The sequence below is a fragment of the Cervus elaphus genome, chromosome X (genome assembly GCF_910594005.1).
Source record: "Cervus elaphus chromosome X, mCerEla1.1, whole genome shotgun sequence".
Lineage (NCBI taxonomy): Eukaryota > Metazoa > Chordata > Mammalia > Artiodactyla > Cervidae > Cervus > Cervus elaphus.
This window is the reverse complement of record NC_057848.1, coordinates 172,845,573-172,858,878: the sequence shown is the minus strand read 5'-3', so window position 1 is coordinate 172,858,878 and position 13,306 is coordinate 172,845,573. Positions and strand designations below refer to the sequence as shown.

At 51.2% G+C, this 13,306-nt stretch overlaps 1 protein-coding gene across 2 annotated transcripts in view; it reads left to right on the top strand.

Annotated features, from left to right (window-relative positions):
• TBL1X (transducin beta like 1 X-linked) overlaps nt 1-13,306 on the top strand; it is a 238,856-nt gene that overhangs the window by 24,908 nt on the left and 200,642 nt on the right. The window lies entirely within an intron of this gene.

The window sequence follows — 13,306 nt, the reverse complement described above, 5'->3', positions numbered from 1 at the left end:
TCGTTTGTCGGTGGAGGGTTACGGCCCAACTGTCCTGGAAGCTTTGACTTCTCACAGGGAATCTTCTTCCCTCCCTGTCCACATGCAGAATCACGCACAGTGGGAAGCAAAGACTTTCAGAAATAAGGTGGATTCTCCCGTTGGGAAATTGGGGTCATTTGAGCCAAGGAAAGTTTCTGACCTTACCCAAGATTTGCTGGATGCAATCAAAGGAGAGCCATGTAAACTGTAGATTATAATTGTTATTATTTTTCCTTTTTGCAATACCGAGGCTCTTGAGAGTCCCTTGGTCTGCAAGGAGATCAAACCACAGTCCGTCCTGAAGAAAATCAACCCTGCGTGTTCCATTGGAAGGGCTGATGCTGAAGCTGAAACTCCCAATACTTCGGCCACCTGATTGGACGAGCTGACTCATTGGAAAAGACCCTGATGCTGGAAAAGATTGAGGGCAGGAGGAGAAGGGGGCGACAGAGCATGAGATGGTTGGGTGGCCTCACCGACTCGATGGACATGAGTTTGAGTAAACTCCAGGAGTTGGTGATGGACAGGGAGGCCTGGCGTGCTGCAGTCCATGGGGACGCAAAGAGTCGGACATGACTGAGTGACTGGACGAGATCATGACTGATGTTTACCGGGAAGGACCCCTTAAATGGGAGCCACGTTCTTGAGTTTTAGGCCTACTTCTCTCCGTAGCCGCCCATGTGACAACTCACTGACCCCAAGAGAATAAACGGATCATCCTGTTTGTTCTTTCGGCCGGACCCTTGGGCTCCATGCCCTCCTAAGGTTCCAGCTCATGGTACGGTTGATCCATCTTCAAGACTGTTCACATTGACTTGCCTGGGCGGTCCTGTGGTTAAGAATGCACCTTGCAATGCAAGGGGCGTGGCTTCAATCCCTGAAAGGCTTTGTTTCAGACCAAAACGAAGGTCCCAAGTGCCACAACTAAGACCCAACGCAGCCAAATAAATTTTTTTTTTGGAAGGGGAACTCTTTACAGCCTATAGGTTGAGTTACTGAAATTATGGGGGGCTAGCTTTGTCACTCGCAGAGGTAAAAGTTATGTGTGGTGAAACCTGGTGGCCAGAACTCTGTCTTTGGAATGTTCTCTTGTTACCTTTGAGGGAATGCTCTATACTGGTTCTGTTCCCTAGAACTTATTAATGACATAACTGCCTTGAACAGGAACCGGGAAAGGACCCACCTTCCAGCAGTTTGCATCCTGTAGGGCTTGTCTTAGAGGGAGATCTGAGAGCCTTTCTTGATTATCTAGCCAGCTGGATGTGGCCTCACTAAAGGAAGGCCTGTTTGGACCACCCTCCTATCTTGGCAACCACAGGCCTGTTTTCTCTGGTCGTGAGTCTGTTTTGTGGATAAGTTTCTTTGTGTCATATTTTAGATTCCGCCTCTAAGTGATACCATTTGATATTTGCCTTTCTCTTTCTGACTGACTTAGTATGAGTGTCTCTATGTCCATCCATGTAGCTGCAAACGGCATCATCCCATCCTTTTTCATGGCTGAGTAATATTCCACCGTATATACGATGTACCATGTCTTCCTTATCCATTCCTCTGTCAATGGACATTTAGGTTTTTTCCCTGTCGTGGCTATCCTGACTCAGGCTGCTGTGAACATAGGGGTGCGTGTATCTTTTCAAAATCTTAGTTTTCTCTGGGTACTACATACCCAGGAGTGGGATCATCGGGTGCTGGGAAGACCGTCCGCGATTTAGAGTTCCACATTTCCAGGACTCGGGTCCCTCTCTGAGGTTAGCGTTCTGTGAATTACGTTACAATGCAAGGACAGCAGAGCCTGGCTGTGAATGCTGGGCTGCCTTTTCTCTTTCACTTAATACATATTTGATTGAGAGAGTAGACGGGTGATTAATCGGCTGGGTCTCTGCTGCTTGTTGATCGATCATTTTTAATATCACGCATTGAAGCAACTGCACGCGGTCCTGGCCTCATCGGCTAAGCTTTCGATGCTGATGGAAGACCTCCGTTGACGCCTGCGGACCCTGACCGTGAGCACGACTCAGGCCTGTGGAAAGCCAGTCTCAGTGGAGGTGGAGCCGTAGAGATGACATTTCTTTGCGGTTTCTGTTTTGGAGTTTTGGCTGTATTCTTTCTGATGCTTTTTGCGAATGATGTCTCCTTAATTTCATTTTCAGATTGTTGATTGGTACTTGCAGGATATTACATTTTCATGCAATAGCAGGCCTTTTTTTTTTCCCTTGTTACAGGAAGAGATTTTTTTTTTTTCTTTTTCCCCTGGTGCACTGCCTGTGTTTGTGACAGTGAGTTTGTATTGACTTGAAAGACCTTCTGAGGGCTTGTTTGCACTGTTTGGTTGGCACCCAGTTTTTAGTTCCCCGGAGCATCAGTAAGAGAGGCTGCTAGATTAAAAAAAAAAATTATTTAGACAACTTTCATTTAAGATGATTTACTTTGGTTGGTTATAAACCACAGCAAGTTCCAGGAATAGTGCCGAGAGGTCCTGTGTCCCGCCTCCTCCAACGGTGCCGTTGTTACATAACTTCAGACCAACAGCCAAAGCAGGAAATCGGCATGGCGCAACATCGTTAGTTTGTCCGTGGTCCCTGCAGGGAGTGCAGCAGTTTCTGCTTGCGCTCATTGGTGAGTTACACGTTTTTAAAGATCAGCATACGTAACATCTCGTCTCGCAGTCCTTGAGTGGAGGATAAATGGAACAAGAGGGGATGGAATGAGTCAGGGCTTTAAACAAGCACCCGTTAAAAGATTCCCTTGACTTTGCTTGGCGGCCGAAGTGGACGGAACAGGTGGCAGCCCGCCCTCCCCTCCCCGGAAGGCACGGGACGCTTTGCGTGGTTAAAAATCCAGAGGTGTGCGGTGCCTGAGCTCCCATCAGGGGTGTGCTCTTTTGGTTTTCAATGCTCAGATGAGACAAGCCAATTTCCAGCTCTAGGCAGGGTAATGGGAGAAACACAGTGTGGAAGAGAAACCACCCAGCCTCCCCGCTTCCCCCCCCACCCCCGACAACTTGTCTATTGCAACTGGAAATCACTGAGTCTGGCTTCATGTCCTTACTCAGTTGCCACGGGCCTTCCTCAGTAAATGGATGAAACAGCCTCTTCTGTTCCCGTTTGGTGATGGTTTGCTATTACCCATGCCATCGAGATCCCTGTTTGGGATTACTTCCTTCTCTTCCTTTCGGATGATGGTGTACCACGCGTCTGGCCGGGACAGTGGAGATGCTATTAATTAAACTGACACATAGAATGGACGTGACTCTCCCACCCCGTGGAATGTGCTAGAATGGCTTTCTCTCCCTGCCCCCGCCCCCACTCCTCTTGGCCTGAAAGCGACGAGTTTGGAAATGGTCAGCGGTAGTCACGAGACAGCCCGGAGATGCGCGACTCTCTGTTGGGGTCGCGGGGGTGGGACGGCATCTCTGGGACAGTAGCTGTTGGTCTGGGCATCGAGAGGCCCCCCTGTGTGTGTGAGGTGTGCGGGGCAGTTTCAGGAGCTGCTGCCGTGGCTTGAGCCCCTGAGACGTGATGATAAAACTGGGAAGTTGGTTGGGAAGGTAACTGACCCAGGGCAGGCTGTCAATTCTTACAGAGGCTTGCGGGCTGAACCAGAAAGGGCGTGGTGGGCAGAAAGGAGATGACTATTGCCTGGGACTGGGGAGCTGGGTGTTGCAGCTCTGGAGCGCCGACAGGGAGGGGGTTCAGAGCTGCTTCTGGGGTTCCTGGAAATGCTCTGTTGATTGAGCTGATGACCGTTGTACAGTCTGTGAATCTTTGCTTGCGCACCTTCCACTGGGTGAATTGTCTTGGTGTGTGCTATCTCAGTAACGCTGTTTTGGAAAAGACCCTAATGTTGGAAAGGATGAGACGTTCAGAGGGCATCACCGACTCGATGGATGTGAGTCTGAGCAAGCCCCGGGAGTTGGTGATGGGCAGGGAAACCTGGCGTGCTGCGGTCCATGGGGTCGCAAAGAGGTACACATGACTGAGCGACTGAACGAAGACCACATTATGTAGGGGGATCTTTCGTCATGCATTTGGCAAAAAGTACTTAGCTCTCTTTGGTGACGTTGGAGAGTCACGGGGACCAGAGTCGGACACCACTTAGCGACTGAGCAACAGGAGCTGTCTACAAACGGATACTGCTTTCATACTTTGTACCCTGAACATCCATCCCGTGATCACGTGTGGCGGTCAGAGGCCCCCCCCCCCCCACCCCCACCCCCACATGTGCAAAGACAGGGTGTGACTCCGCGTGTGGGGAGAGCAGATTCAGAGATTGTGGCTCCGGAAAACATGTCCCGGTCTGTTATCTCCGCTCCGGCCCCAGTTAGGAACCAGGCGTCCACAGTGAGTGGGCAGACAGTGGCTGCTATCAGAGGGAAGTCGGGTGGTGTCGTCTCTGTGTGGACATTTTCCCTTTTCTCAGCCCTGTTTGACTCCTCTCTTTCCGCAGACAGGCAGCCAAGGGAAAGCGTGAGATTGGGGGGGGAGGGGGCGTGGCATGCTGCATTCATTTAGAACAAAATGCACATCCCGGAGGGAAAATAGAGCTTCCCACCCTTCCAACACAGAGATAAAGATGGAGACATCAAAGGGGGAGACTTGTAAAGCGTCCTTCTGAATATTGAGGGGTAGGAAAAATTTCAAAAACAGGGGGACTTCAAGTCACCCTCATCACCTTGCGTCAAACTGACATCAGTTTGGTTCCGTGCAGTCCTGTTTGACTCTTTGTGACCGCATGGACTGCAGCACGCCAGGTTTCCCTGTCCATCGCCAACTCCCGGAGCTTACTCAAACTCATGTCCATCGAGTCGGTGATGCCATCCAACCATCTCATCCTCTGTCGTCCCCTTCTCCTCCTGCCTTCCATCTTTCCCAGCGTTAGGGTCTTTTCCAGCGAGTTGGTTCCTCACATCAGGTGGCCACAGTATTGGGAGTTTCAGCTTCATCATCAATCCTTCCGATGAAGATTCAGGGTGGTTCCTTTCCCCGCCGTGGAGTGGAAGTGCTTGACGCACGTGTGTGCTCGTGTGTGAAACCCCCAGTTCTATGATTTGCTTTCCAGTGAATCTTGCTTGGAAATGATTATTCAAGCACGTCCTTCAAAGTCACGTGAACTGTTTCTCCATTCACAAGCAGAGCTCTATTAAAAAAAAAAGCACATCCAGGTGGTCATTTGATTTTCCTGACACTCAGCGATTTTTGCCACGAGCTTTATACACTTGGCCCCCGTGCTTAAGCTAATCAGGGAATGGCTGAAATTGACCCTCGGGCGCGATGGAGCCTAGATGGCAGTGAGGGAAGACATGGAGTTTGTGTCTCCCCAGGAACTTAGCAGGCATTAGTGGGGGACCTTGGGCGGAAGGTAGGCAAGACAGCCCCAGGGACCACTGGAGTTGTTATTTTTTATTCTTTGTTCCGGTTACTTTTATTTGTTTTTCATCTCTTTTTTTTTTTTAATCTCCTTTTTTTTTTTTCTTTGTATTCCTCCCGAAATCCCACTGCTTGTGGGATCATGGTTCATGGGCCAGGGATCAGGCCTGAGCCCCTGAGGTTGGAGTGCTGAGTCTGAAATGCTGGAATAACAGAGGACCCCCCCCCCCCCCCCCCCGCCAGACCCCAAGGAATAAATAATCTGAGTGAGGTCTCCATTTCAACACCAAGACCCAGCTCCAGTCAACTGCCCACAAACTCCACTGCTGGCCACTTCAGGCCAGACAACTAGTGAGCCAGGGACACCGTTTCCAACCCATCAAAAAAAAAAAAGAAACAAGAAGAAAAGATGAAATTGCCCATCAGGTTTAAAAAAACATCTGCACTTAGTCTCCTAAAGAAATGTTGTCTACTTGTTGTACATAAGAAACGAGGAAAAAAATAGGAAATTGCCCATCAGGTTTAAAAAACATCAGTGCTTAGTCTCCTAAAGAAATGTTGTCTGCCTTGTACTCAAGAAACTTGAAAAAAAAAAAAAATGAAATTGCCCATCAGGTTTAAAAGACATCAGTGCTTAGTCTCCTAAAGACATGTTGCCTACGGTTGTCTAAACAGCTGTCTGTTATTTTTTTTCTTGATCGGGGTGTTGGTTGGAGCTCTCCTGGGGGGTTGATAGAGCTTGTGGGATGATCGTGTTTCCTGAGCAGGGATCAAACCCAGGCGCCCTGCATGGAGATTGCAGTCTGCACCAGTGGCCAGCCAGGGAGGTCCCTGAAGACTTATCCTTCGCTACTTTGTTGCGGCACATGGGTCTCCTGTCTTCCTTGTAAGCAGGTGTGCACGCATTGTGGCAGTGAGGAACAGCAGAAGAGGCAGGCTGGGGATTGAAAGAGCTGCGTGGGGAGGTGGCTCAGACCGCGGGGAAGAGGGGACCCCCCGCCCCCCCGCCTTGCCCCACTGGAACCAGCGCGCCTTTGTTTCATCTGCAGGCAGAGGCTTTCTCAGTGTGACTTCTTGCGTGTTGCAACCCGAGCAGCCTGTCCTGACTCTGACCTCTGCTGTTGGGACTCCAGCCTCATTCCTGGGTACCTGGTGTCTTCTCAGTGGCCAGGGTCACGTCCCCAGCTTGGCAGCTGAACCAGGACTTTGGGGCTGGAGTTAGGGGGTGTGGCCAGGCCCCACGGGATGGGGTGGGGAGAGAAGGATAAATGCCATCGGTGATGGACGTGTGGTTTTTTCGGGTGCCCGCTGTCTGCAGGCAGGAACGTCTCTCCTTCTCTCTGAGTCTGCATGAGGCATCCGTATCCGTGGAAAGGCTCTTCCTTGTTTGGCAAGCGGGGCAACCAAACGCAGGGCGTTGATGTGCCAGGTCGCCAAGATGGAACGGGGACTTCAGGGTCCATGCTCTCTGCAGGGCAGGGCTGTGTTTCTCGACTGCCCGAGGTTTATTCACCTCGAGTTTGTGGCATTGATGGCTCTCAGGAGTCTACAGGGACCTTGGGGTGCAGGGTGGGGTCACGGGCCGGGTAGCTGGAGGCCCTGGGCTGGGTGCATGGGAGCCCTGGAAAAATTGGATGGTGTCTGGTTCCAAAAACCATCTCCTGAGTCACAGCGTGAGACAGGCTTCCTTGAAGGCAGAGTCCAGACTTGGCCTGCCACCTGTTTCGGTACAGCCTGCGAGCTAAGAATGGTTTTGTATTTTTAAATAGCTGGAAAAAGCCTCATATTCCATGACACATGAAAATACTATGAAATTCCCAGTTTTGCTGGAACCCAGCCATACCTGCTCGTTCAGATAGTGTCTGTGGTTGCCTTCTCCCTCCAAAGGGCGTTATAACAGAGTTTACCTCGGGCCCCTGGAAGCCTCCAGTGTTGACTCTCTGGCCCTTTCAGAACCAGCCTGAAAGGGGATCAGAAACAGTGGGATCCGTGCCTGTCCGACTCTCTGCGACCCCATGGACTTGTAGCCCGCCAGGCTTCTCTGTCCATGGGGGTTCTCCAGGCAGGAATACTGGGGTGGGTTACCATGCTCTCCTCCAGGGTAGCTTCCCCACCCAGGGGTGGAACCCACGTCTCCCGCATTGCAGGCAGATTCTTTACTGGTGAGAAACTTGGGAACCTGATATTCCACAATTACAGACTCATTTGTTTGACATGACATGGTGTCCCAGTTAAGATGTGATGGTCCCAGGAAAGATAGTACATTAAACGGTGTGTGTATGTGCATGTGTGTGTGTAAAGTCGCTCAGTCCTGCCTGACTCTCTGTGATCCCACAGACTGTAGCCCCTCCAGGCTCCTCTGGCCATGGGATTTTCCAGGCAAGAATTCTGGAGTGGGTTGCCATGCCCTCCTCCAGGGGATCTTGCCGGCCCAGGGATGGAACCCGGGACTGTCACATGGCAGGCAGATTCCTCACTGTGTCAGCCACAAGGGAAGCCCACATTAAGCTGTATCAGTTGAGTATACGGCAGGGTTGCGGTGGATGGGGTGCTGGCTTCATCAGAACAGATCGGGGCCGGTGCATAAAAAGAGTGGTACAGGGCTGTCCCCGTGCATGCTGGTGAAAGGTGGTCGCTAGGAGCCGTGAACGATGCCGGGATTCTTGGGCCTCCGAAGGACAGGAACTCATTCCGGGGCCTGTGACGAGGCCTTATGGCTCAGAGCTTCCGTGTAATAAAGTTTTAGTAAAGTATAATAGAGATGGAGAAAGCTTCTGACATGAGACACCAGAATGGGACACCCTGCTAATTTTTAGCAAGAAGTTATATACCTATTAGCAAGCTGCTAAATTAGAGGAAAGAAATGTCTCAAAACTCAGAGAGTGGCACCAGGCCCCTCACCCTCAAGATGCATTTTGAGATAACATTGGCACCAGGTGAGTTATTCTGGGCCATAAAACAGTTGACATGAACCTTGAAGAAAGGCAGGTTTCCGAGCAAACGCGTAGTTTCATTAACATCGCTTAAGAGAACATTTCTCTGGGTCACACATACCGGTTTGTTGAGCCCTTATGGATTCTGAGTCTTAGGCGGAACCAACTTGAAGAAAGACAGAGTCTAGGGTAAACAAATAGCTCATTAACAGCTTCAGAAAAACACTTCCATAAGAAAAACTCATTGGTGAGCTCACGGTTTGAGGAAAGTGAAGTTCAGGTGGAACCAGGGGTCGTCATGGCAACGCAGAGTTTTAACAGAAACCTTTAAATTTTGTATAGAGCAAGGGGAAAAAAAAAAAGTCTGACACTTGTGGTGTGTTTCCTCCTGCCGATTAAGAGAGAGAGAAAAAAACGTCTGACATTTTGCAGCCTGTTTCCGCCACTTAGGGACCCGTGGACTTCCTGCCTGTTACTCTCTCAGTGGGAGAACAGAGGAAGTTGGGTCATCGAGAAGAGACCTTTTTCAGAACTTCCCTGGTGTCCAGTGGCTAAGACTCTGCGCTCCTAATGCCCGGGGTTCGATTCCTGCCCAGGGAGCTTGATTCCACATGCTGCAACTGAAGACCCTGCATGCTTAAACAGCTAAGACCAGGCACCGCCAACCAACCAAAAAGTCCCCCAAAGAGACCTTTGTTTGTGTCCTGCTTTCTCTTCATCCCCGTCTCAGTCTCCTGGAGGCTGGGAGTTGCTGGTGGACAAAGGCGAGAGCTAAGCTCCATCTCCAGAGGATGAGAAGGTTGGATGGTGTCATGGACGTGAGTTTGAGCGAGCTCCGGGAGTTGGTGATGGACAGGCAAGCCTGGCGTGCTGCAGTCCATGGGGTCGCAGAGAATCGGACACGACAGAGTGGCTGAACTGAACTGAAGCTCCTCTCCTCCGAGGAAGGTGTTCTGCTCGCTGTAGATCTGGGGCACGGCCCAGCGCCATTGATACTCAGAATGCAATTGAAAGGCAGGGCCCACAGCTGGGAGGTGGTATAGCTAGAATTTGGCATGCACTCTTCTTCCTGGGTGCTGACTACATTCTAGCACCTTCTGTGGAAGTCTTGGCTTAATGTATTGAGGGCGGTGACCCATTTTTTGCCTTTCTACCCTTTTTTTTTTTTTTTTTGATGTGGATCAGTTTTTAAAAGTCTGTTGAATTGGATACAATATTGCTTCTGTTTTATGTTTTTGTGTGTGTGTTTTATGGCAGAATTTTTAAAAGTCTTCATTGACTTTGATACAATATTGCTTCTGTTTTCTGTTTTGGTTTTTTTGGCCTATAGGCAAGGTGGGATTTTAGCTCCCGGATCAAGGGTGGATCCTGTACCCTTTGCATTGGAAGGCAGAATTCTTAACTGCTGGACCACCAGGGAAGTTGGTTACCCACTGTCATTTTTCTGGGTTGCTGCTCTGAAAGCGGGTTTTCCAGGTGGAGTTAGTGATAAAGAACCCACCTGCACAAGCCAGGAGATTTGAGAGACCCGGGTTCTAACCCTGGGTCAGGAAGATCCCCTGGAGGAGGAAATGGCAGGACACTCCAGTATTCTTGCTTGGGGAATCCCAGGGACCAGAGGAGCCTGGCGGGGCTACAGTTCATGAGGTTGCAAAGGACTGGACTTGACCGAAGCAACTTAGCATGCACTCACCAGAAGAACACTTCTGAGTGACAAACCAGTGCAGCCTTGGATGATATCACACTTGTAATTTGGAGCCTGCTTTACTTTCTGATTTCTTCTTTAAACCTGTCTCGTGTTGATGGGCATGGTATGAAGCCCGGGCATCCCATTAGCTGTGGTATCCTGGGTGGCTTCTTTTTTTCCTTCCCGTTTCTTCGCTTTTCTTTCTAGATTTCTCAAACCCTCATTACAACGTGCTGGAGGCATCCACATCTTCTGGTTGGGAGTGGCCTGGAGAGGGATGTTGGGAGAAGGGATAAAGTTTAGGCTTTAAACAGTGACAGAGCCCGGGGTGGGGGGGGGGGGGGGGCGGGTATTGCTGGTGGCTCAGATGATAAAGAATCAGCCTGCAGTGCGGGAGAAGCCAGTTTGATCCCTGGGTCGGGAAGATCCACTCCAGGATTCTTGCCTCGGGAATCCCATGGACAGAGGAGCCTGGTGGGCTGTCGTGCGTGGGGTCACAGAGTCAGACACGACTGAACAGCTGAGAGACAGACAGACACATACTCCCACAGCCCACATCTTTTTCCCCTATTAACCTACTTTGAAAGCTGCCAGAAGAATCGTAGTGTGGAAATTTCTCTGCCTTTCTCCTGTGCTCCTCTGACAAGATCTACAGATAAATCTCAGGGAGAGCTGGGCATATGGCCCTTTGGTCTCCTTGGCCTGGGAGGTATTGGGCTAGGAACCGAGGTTCCCAAGGGCCTTGGTGTTCTTTGGGAGATGGTTGGTGGAGCCAGCTACTCTATTTTGCCTGGACGCGCCCCTGCCTGCCATTTCTTGTCCCTTTAAATATGCTGGGTCCACACCTTCCCTTCCTGTCCCAGGAGCTGGAACAGGTGTGTGGAAGCATGGAACAGGACAGATCACGGCTTTGTCAGGAGCTGGTTGGACTGGGATGCTCGGCTGTTTTAAGCGTGAAGTAGGAGACCCTTTAAGAAGGGCCTCCTGTTGTAGATGAAGAAGTGTGTGACTCTGAGAGGCCCTGTGATTTAGCTGGGCAGCGAGGTGGCAGAGGGGTTGGGTTGCATCTGCAGCAGAGGGTGTCGCAGGTGCCCTGAAGCTTTGATGTGGCGATTGCTTCAGTGGAGAGTGGGTGAAGTGCCCCGGAGCCCGGCAGGGGTGGGGGCAGGCAGCCATGAAGCGGGGCAGGTCTGGGGAGGAGAGCCGTGAAGGAGCGTGTCCGCAAGAGCGCAGGGAGCCGGGGAAGTTGGGAGGGAGAAGCCGGAGAAGCAGGGGCTCTCGGGCCTGCAGAGGTGGTGCAGCATCTGGAGGTTGGGAACCACCTGTGAAAAGCCAAGGGTGGTTTTTGGCATCTGGGAGCAGCTGCTGGAGACGGGGTGACGGGCGAGAGGCTGGAGGTGGCTGGGTGCGTGCATCTTCTGGGAGGTTCAGCCCTGAAGGTCAGTGGAGAAGTGCGACAGTCTTTGGGCTTCCTTGGTGACTCAGTTGGTGAAGAATCTGCCTGCAATGCTGGAGACCCAGGTTCGATCCCTGGGTGGGGAAAGATTCCCCTGCTGAAGGGAACGGCAACCCACTCCAGTGTTCTTGCCTGGAGAATCCCCATGGACAGAGGAGCCTGGCGGGCTGCAGTCCATGGGGTCGCAAAGGGCGGGACGCGACTGAGTGAACACACACAGAACAGCCTTTGGGAAGGAAGCTAAGGTGCAGAGAGGGATTTTAGTGTGGGGGAAGACTGGGTGATTGAGTGGTCGCTAACAGGAGCTGAGGGCTTCCCCGGTGGCTCGGACCGTAAAGAATACACGTGCAACGCAGGAGACGTGGATTCGATCCCTTGGTTGCAAAGATTCCCCAGGAGAAGTGCATGGCAACCCGCTCCAGTATTCTTGCCTGGAGAATCCCCATGGACAGAGAGGAGCCTGGCGGCCTACAGTCCATGGGGTTGCAAAAGAGTCAGACACAACTGAGCGATTAGTGCTCTTTTTTTTTCATAACAGGACGTGAGAGGTTCAGGAGTTGACACACAGGATGTGGGCTGTATTTCTCTCCCTTGGAAAAGGGGACACATGGGAAGGTGGTGAAGGTGTAGACTTTCAGAGGGATGGATTCGAAAATGAGTTCTCTTTAAAAGTTTCACCAAAGGATGACCAGGCATGGAGGTCTCGGTTTTGTAAGAGAGCCGGGAGGTCCTCACCCATGGGAAGCCAGACGTTTGGGGGCCAGCTGATGCAGGAGACGAATGAGCCTTTCAGACTCTGCTTTGGAACAGAGGGTGTAAGCTTGGCGTAAGAGAGCTTGGCGATGTCTCTCCTTCCTGCCTGCTCTTGTCTGTGATCACCGGCTGTACTTGGAATCGGAAGAGTCCTGTTCTATCTACCCTAGATACGGGTTTCTGTTTAAACAGGCTGTTTGAACTCTCATTGCTTTGGTTTTTAAAAATCAGCGGATTGGGACTTCCCTGGTGGTCCACTGGCTAAAGATTCCACACTCCCGATATAGGGAACCTGAACTGTACAGGCAGATCCCACATGCTGCTGGTGGTGGTTTAGTTTGCTAAGTCGTGTGACTCTGTGTGAGTCCCCATGGACTGTAAGCCCACCAGGCTCCTCTGTCCCTGGGATTCTCCAGGCCAGAATACTGGAGTGGGTTACCATTCCCTTCCCCAGGGGATCTTCCCCCAACCCAGGGATGGAACCCGGGTCTCCTGCATTGCAGATGGATTCTTTACCAACTGAGCGACCAGTGTGTGTGTGTGGCGGGGGGGGCGGTGGGGGGTGTGGTTTCCTGGTGGCTCAGTTGGTGAAGACCCAGCATCAAGTAAATAATTAAAGAGGGAAAAAAAAAAAGGCTTGAAGCATAAACCAGGGCAGACTGAAAAGGATTGCTGGAAGATGGTCTGATTGAGCAAATACTCTCCAGCAGAGCTTTTTCCGCCGTGATGACGCGTATTTATATCCTTGCCGTCCGGTATGGGAGCTGCTGGCCACTTGTGGGTGTGGATTTACGGGGCGTCTCATGAGCCTGCAGGATGAGGACTTCTGTAACGTTCTGTCAGCAGAGCCTCCAGGGGCCAGGGCTTGGGGAAGCTGAAAGTGGCCGGTGGGAAAACGGCCTGGGTCAGGTGAATGCAGAGGATTGGTAAGGGAGAGTGTCTACGTACTCTTGGCCCCTGCCAATCAAAGCTGGGCTAGCTGTATTTCCCTCTCTTCTGGCTTCTGTTTGTTTCTTTGTATTTATTTTTTTATCTTTGGCTGTGCCGGATCTTTGTTGCTACCTGCAGGCTTTCTCTAATTGCAGTGACT